The sequence below is a fragment of the Orycteropus afer genome, unplaced genomic scaffold (assembly GCF_000298275.1).
Source record: "Orycteropus afer afer isolate SDZICR_OR568_19922 unplaced genomic scaffold, OryAfe1.0 scaffold00510, whole genome shotgun sequence".
Lineage (NCBI taxonomy): Eukaryota > Metazoa > Chordata > Mammalia > Tubulidentata > Orycteropodidae > Orycteropus > Orycteropus afer.
The window spans coordinates 521273-528556 of record NW_006922097.1 but is presented as its reverse complement, the minus strand read 5'-3'; positions in this window follow the sequence as shown (position 1 = coordinate 528556).

Genomic DNA, 7284 nt, shown 5'->3' with positions numbered 1-7284 from the left:
AGGGGTCCAAGATTATCTTCTGTGTCTGTGTTAATTGGTTTCCCTTTTCTTTGTTGAAGAGGGTCTGTGCAGTCTTTCTGCCTAATCTGCCATCTTGCCGCTAAACTCTATCTTAACTTTTTAAATGAGTATTAGTAAGAATAGGCTGAACTTCCTCCTAGCCTTGAAGGACTGATCCACATATTTGAGCAGTGCTCAGAAGCAACTCAATGGTAGTGGGTTTTTGGTTTTGAATTAGTTCTTAGGACTCTCCTCAATGCTTGTTTTAAGGATGTTCCATGGAAGGTTTTTCAATTCTTGCTCTATACTCTTTGGGGATGCCTGGTAAGCATTAAGCTTTAGGCCCCACACTTGTGCTTGTCTGAGTTTAACCTTTACCTGTATTTCCTCTGTTAGCCTGGTCCCAGTAAACACTTGGTCCACATTGCACGTCAAGGTAGATTTCTCATTAATGAGTCACCTGGGCTCTTCCTTAATGTTTTCCATTCTTTATAACTTCCTCAAGAAGATTTGTATGCCTTTGTTGAATATCAATTATGCACCAAGCCCTGGGGATCTTGATTTTCCAAATATTTTTCCTTTATATGATGTTTCAAATAAATGAAGTACATGTAAACTGTAAAGTATTACATATAATATGTAGTTACATGTAAAACATATAATATCTATATTAAAAATATATAAAATATATTTCAAAAGGTCCCTGAATGGTGCAAACAGTTTGCACTCGATTGCTCACTTAAGGTAGTTCAAACTCACTCAGTGGCACCACAAAAGAAAGGCCTGGTGATGTTACAAGGTTGTTACCAGTCAGAATCAACTTGATGGCAACAGGTATTTATATAAAAATCAGATACTGTATATTTACACAGACAACGTGTGTGTTAAATGTTTTTACCAACTGTGTAAACCCCTCCCTCTGTGTGTTATTTTTGTAGGCATCCTATGCCAACTTATGTTTTACACGTTGCTGACTTCAATTGCCATTTATGATCATATAGAAACTTGATTTAAAGTAGGTACTGATTTTATATTACATATAAGCAGCAGATTAAAGAAAAAGAACAGAATGAAAGGAAATGAAAAGAACGGTATGATTTACCTGTAATATAGTATAGGAGGACAGGTGAATGACGTCAAAGTTCACTTCTGGAAATGTCATGATACATGCATGGTATAAGCATGGGTGTATTATGCCAGAATTGTTTTTCACTTTATTTAATCATTTCTTAATGTTATATGTTTGGGCATGTGATTTATGTGGACATATTTTTTTGTGAAAAAATACAGTAATAATATTACCATAGCTTTCTTCTCCAAAATCATTCAACCTAAGTGGGAAACACAACACAATTCAGGAAGAGCCTCTGTGGGGAGTTAGGAGAGTTACAGTTATAGGTCATTCTATAGCTTTAGTTTGATAAAAAATTTTCAGATGCCCAGTAGGTGCTAGGTACAGTGCTGGGTGCTAAGTTTAGAAATGAATAAGCATGTTTTTTGCTTCAAGAACAGTGACTATCTTAACTTTCTTTTTAACTTCCCCCGTTCCCGGGCTGTAACAAGGTTCTTGAAATCTGTCTTATAAATGGTTGTCTGAGCCCAGAGGTCAAGACTGAGTTTTAAATCCTATGCGGTATTTTCAAGCCTTTTGCTAGAGTACACCAAACATCCTATTTCCTGTATCTTCTCTTACTCCACATGAGACTTCTTTGAACCAGGGATGACACCAGGAATTTGGATCACTAAAGAAATTTGGATCACTACTATTAGTTTGTCATAATGTGATGGCTTGCATGTTTCTGTGATGCTAGGACATATGCCACTGGCATTTCAAATACCAGCAGTGTCACTCATGGTGGACAGGTTTTAGCAGAACTCCAGACTAAAACAGACTATGAAGAAGGACCTAGTGATCTACTTCTAAAAAAATTGGCCAGTGTCAATCTTATGAACAGCAGTGGAATATTGCAACAGAAGATGAGCCCCTCAGGTTGTAAGGCACTCCACATATGACTGGGGAGGAGCTGCCTCCTCAAAGTAGAGCTGACATGGATGGACTAAAGCTTTTAGGACCTTTAGTTGCTGATGTGGAACAACTCAAAATGAGAAGCAGCTGCAAACATCCATTAATAATTTGAACATGGAATGTATGAAATATGAATCAAGAAAAATTGGAAGCTGTCAGAAATGAAATAAAATGCTTAAAGATTGAAATGGACTGGTGTTGGCCATTTTGAATCAGGCAATCATATGGTCTACTATGCCAGGAATGACAAATTGAAGAGGAACATTGTCACATTCATTGTCAAAAAGAACATTTTAACATGTGTCCTGAAGTACAGCATTATCAATGACAGGATAATATCCATACACTTACAAGGAAGACGAGTTAAGACTACTATTATTCAAGTTTACACACCAACCATTAATGCCAATGATGAAGAAATTGAAGAATTTTACCTACTTTTGCAGTCTGAAATTGATCAAACATGCAATCAAGATTCATTGATTGGAATTTGAAAGTCAGAAACGAAGAAGGATCAGTAGTTCAAAACTATGGTCTTGGTGACAGAAACAACATGGGAGATTGCATAATAGAATTTTGCAAGACCAATTAACCTATTCACAGGAAATATCTTTTTTCGACAACATAAATGGTGACTAAACACCTGAACCTCACCATAAGAAATACACAGGAATCAAATTGCTTACATCTGTGGAAAGAGGCAATGGAGAAACTTAGTGTCATCAGTCTGAATGATGTCAGGGACGAACTGCACAAGAGAACAACTGCTCATGTTCAAGTTCAAGTTGAAGCTGAAGAAAATTAAAACAAGACCACAATAGCCAAAGTACAACCTGCAGATATATCCTATCTGAATTCAGAGACCATCTCAAGAATATATTTGATTCACTGAACACTAATAACCAAAGACTAGATGAATTGTGGGATGACATCGAGGACATCATATATGAAGAAAGCAAAATGTTGTTAAAAAGAAAGAAAAGAAAAGAAGACCAAAATGGATGTCAGAAGAGATTCTGAAATTTGCTCTTGAATGTAAAGTAGTTAAAGTGAAAAGAAGAAATGATGAAGTAAAGAGCTGAACAGATTTCAAAAGGTGGCTTGAGAAGACAGAGTATTTTAATGAAATGTGCAAAGACTTGGAGTTACAAAACAAAAAGGGAAGAACACACTCAGCATTTCTCAAGATGAAAAAAATGAAGAAAAAATGCAAGCCTCAAGTTGCAATATTGAAGGTTTCTGTAAGCAAAAAATGAACGAACACAGAAAGAATCAAAAGAAGACGGAAGAGTCACTATACCATAAAAAAACTGGTCAATGTTCAACCATTTCAGGAGGCAGCATATGATTAAGAATTGATGGTACTGAAGGAAGAAGCCCAACTTCCTTGAAGGCATTGGTGAAAAACAAGGCTCCAGGCATAGATGGAATACCAATTGAGAAGTTGCAACAAACAGATGCAATAGTGGAAGTATATACTTGTCTATACCAAGAAATTTAAAAGACAGCTACCTGGTCAACTGACTGGAAGAGATCCATATTCATGCTCATTTCAAACAAAGATGATCCAATGGAATATTGAAATTACTGAAAAATATCATTAATATCACACAAAAGTAAAGTTTTGCTGAAGATAATTAAAAAATGGCTGCAGCAGTACATAGAGAACTTCCCGAAATTCAAGCTGAATTCAGAGGAGATGTGGAATTAGGGATATCATTGCTGATGTCAGGTGGATCTTTCCTGAAAGCAGAGAATACCAGGAGGATGTTTACCTGTATTTTATTGACTATGCAAAGGCATTCAACTGTGTGTATTGTATCATAACAAATTACGGGTAATTGTGAAGAATGGGAACTCCAGAAGGATATTTACCTGTGTTTTACAGACTATGCAAAGGCATTCTACTGTGTGTCTTGTATCATAACAAATTATGGATAATTGTGAGGAATGGGAATTCCAGAACATTTAACTGTGCTCATGTAGAATCTATAAACAGACCAAGAAGCAGTTGTCCAAACAGAACAACAAGATACTACTGCATGGTTTAAAATATGAAAAGTTATACATCAGAGTTGTATCCTTTCACCATACTTATTCCATCTGAGCAAATAATCTGAAAAGCTGAACTATATGAAGAAGAAGACAACATCATGATTGGAAGAAGACTCATTAACAACCTATGATATGCAGATGACACAAACTTGCTTGACTTGAAGCACTTACTGATGAAGACCAAAGGCTAAAGCTTTCAGTATGGATTACACCTCAACATAAAACAAAAATTCTCACAAATGGACCAATAAACAACATTATGATAAATGGATAAAACATTGACATTTTCAAGGATTTCATTTTACTCAGATCTACAATCAACACTAAGGGAAGCAAAATTCAAGGAATCATAGGATGTAGTACAAATATGCTGCAAAAGATCTCTTTAAAAAGTATTAAAAAGCCAAGATGCCACTTTAGGGACTAAGATGCACCTGACCCAAGCCATGGTATTTTCAATCGCCTCATATGCATGTGAAAGCTGGATAAGGAATAGGGAAGACCAAAGTAGAATTGATGCCTCTGAATTATGGTATTTGTTTTGGTTATCTCTGTGCTACTCTAAAAGAAAATATGACAAATGGGATGGCTTTAACAACCAGGAGTTTATTCTCTTACAGTTTGGAGGCTTTGAGTCTGAGTTCAAAGTGCCAGGCTCTAGGGGCTGAGTGAAAGCCTTCAACCTTGGGCTTCAGCTCTACTTCCTCCCGGCCCACTGAAGCTGGAGGCTTTTCTTCACTCAGACAGCTGTTGGCTGGTGAGGCTGACAAACCCAAGGTTGATAAGTAACGAAGCATAGTCCCAATGTTACTAAACAACATGGCAGGCCATTGATTCAAGTCCATTGAAAGTCCCAAGGTCAGAAGAGCATGGCAGGCTGCTGAACAATGACACGGCTACATGCAGGGTTCAAGCGTGCCGTAAGTTGGAGACCATTCCCAAAGCTGCTGCTTGTATACGGGAAGCAGACCATATCCATAAAGCAGCTACTCAGCTGCTAGTGGTAGATCCCACCATGGAGCTGACTGGCAGTCTCATCATGGAGAATAACTACCATCATCTTCCCAGCCACTCAACCAGGTCCAGCCATTTGACACACAACCTTAACTACCACAGTGTTGGTGAAGAATGTTGAATGTACTATGGATGCCAGAAGAATGAGCAGTCTTGGAGGAAGTACAGTCAGAATGCTCCTTAGAAGTGAGAATAGAGACTTCATCTCTTGTATTTTGGACATGTTATCAGGAGGGATCAGTCCCTGCAGAAGGGCATCATGCTTCAGAAAGCAGAAGGTCAGAAAAAAAGAGGAAGACCCTCAATGAGATGGATTGACACAGTTGCTGCAACAATGGGCTTAAATATAGCAATGATTGTGAGGATGGCACAGGACTGGACAGTGTTTCGTTCAATCGTACATGGGTCATTACAAGTCAGAACCAACTGAATAGCACCTAACAACAACAACAACAGGAAGGAAAAAAAAAATTCAGTCAGGATGCGCTCTGTTATGGTAAAACCCCAAAACCAAATCCGTTTCCTTCAAGTCATTTCTGACTCATAGTGACCCTGTAGGACAGAAGAGAACTACCCCACAGAGTTTCCAAGGCTTTAGCCTTTATGGAAGGAGACTGCACATCTTTGTCCTGCAGAATTGCTGGAGGATTTGAACCACTGACCTTTTAGTTAGCAGCCAAACACTTAACTACTGTGCTACCAGGGCTCCTTTTGTTACAGTATCAACCTCCATTCTTAGTGATCCACTCAACAAAGGTTGTTTTTCTCATGTCTGTGTCACTTATGCAGGGTCAGCTGTGGCTGTGCTACATGTTCTGCTCACTCTGGGACTGAGGCTGATGGAGGAGTGGAGGAGCCTCTATCCTGAATATTGCTGGTCATCAGGGCAGCAGGAAAGGAAAGCACAGTGAAACACCTTGACATTTAAAGTTTTCGCCTGAAGTGGTTCATGCTGCCACTCACATTTCATTGGGTAACCCAAGTTCTAAGCTGGTTTAGAAGTACAATCCTCCCCTCAAGCCTGGGAGACACAGTGAATCTTTGGAAACAATATTATAGTCTATCACAGAGTCTCTTTGCCCTTTATTTGTTGCAAAATAAACAGATTTTTCAGCCTCCTGCTTTCTCAGGCAGCATAGATTATTTGGGCTGTTTGTGCCTACTGAAAAAATGAAGAGAATTCTTTGGGACTTTGCCCATGTGGGTCCTAGTCTCAACCCAGTTAGGTCTCTAAAGAGGTTACAAGGGTGTGTTGAAGTGGTTCTAGGATATAAATATACCCTCCAGCAGTGGCTGGCATGTCAAAACCAAAATCAAAACCAAACCCAAACCCATTGCCATTGAGTGGATTCTGCCTCATAGTGACCCAATAAGACAAAGTAAAACTGGCCCATAGGATTTTCAAGGCTGTAAAACTTTATGGAAGCAGACTGCCATATCTTTCTCCTGTGGAGTGGCTGGTGGGTTTGAACCGTAAGCCTTTCAGTTATCAGTCAAGCACTTAATCACTGTGCCACCAGAACTAGCATGTAAACCAAAAATCAAACCCACTGCTATCGAGTTGGTTCCGACTCATAGTGACCCCCATTGGGTTTCCAAAGTGGTAAATCTTTATGGAAGTAGATTGTCCCATCTTCCTTCTGTGGAGCAGCTGGTAGGTTTGAAGCACCAACCTTCTGGTTAGCAGTCAAATGCCTTAGGCTCTGTGCCACCATAGCTCCTAGAGCTAGCATGTGGTGGGTTGCAAATCCTATAACTAGTAAACAATTCCACTGGTTTAGAGGGCCTTTGAAGGTGGCCAGAACAGATGGCTTAGAGTCAAACAGCTCTGGGTTCAATTCCTAGTTCTACCACTTTCAAACTACTGAGCCTCTGTTTCTTCCTCTTTAAAATGAGGATAAAACATCCTTGTAACTGTGCTGCAAGGATTAAATGAAATCATAGGCAAAGGGCCTATCACGTTGCCAATCATACAGGGAACAATCAATACATAATAGCCACCCTTCCATCCCTCCTGCATTGGGGTTTCTTTTCTTTTTTTTTTTTAATTTTTATTTTGATTTGGGTGAAGATTTACAGAGTAAATTCACTTTTCACACAGCAGTTCACATATACTTTGTCTCATGTCATTGACCAAAATTTACAATGCAACAGCTCCCCTCCCACTTCCTCCCCATAGTTACCTCTTC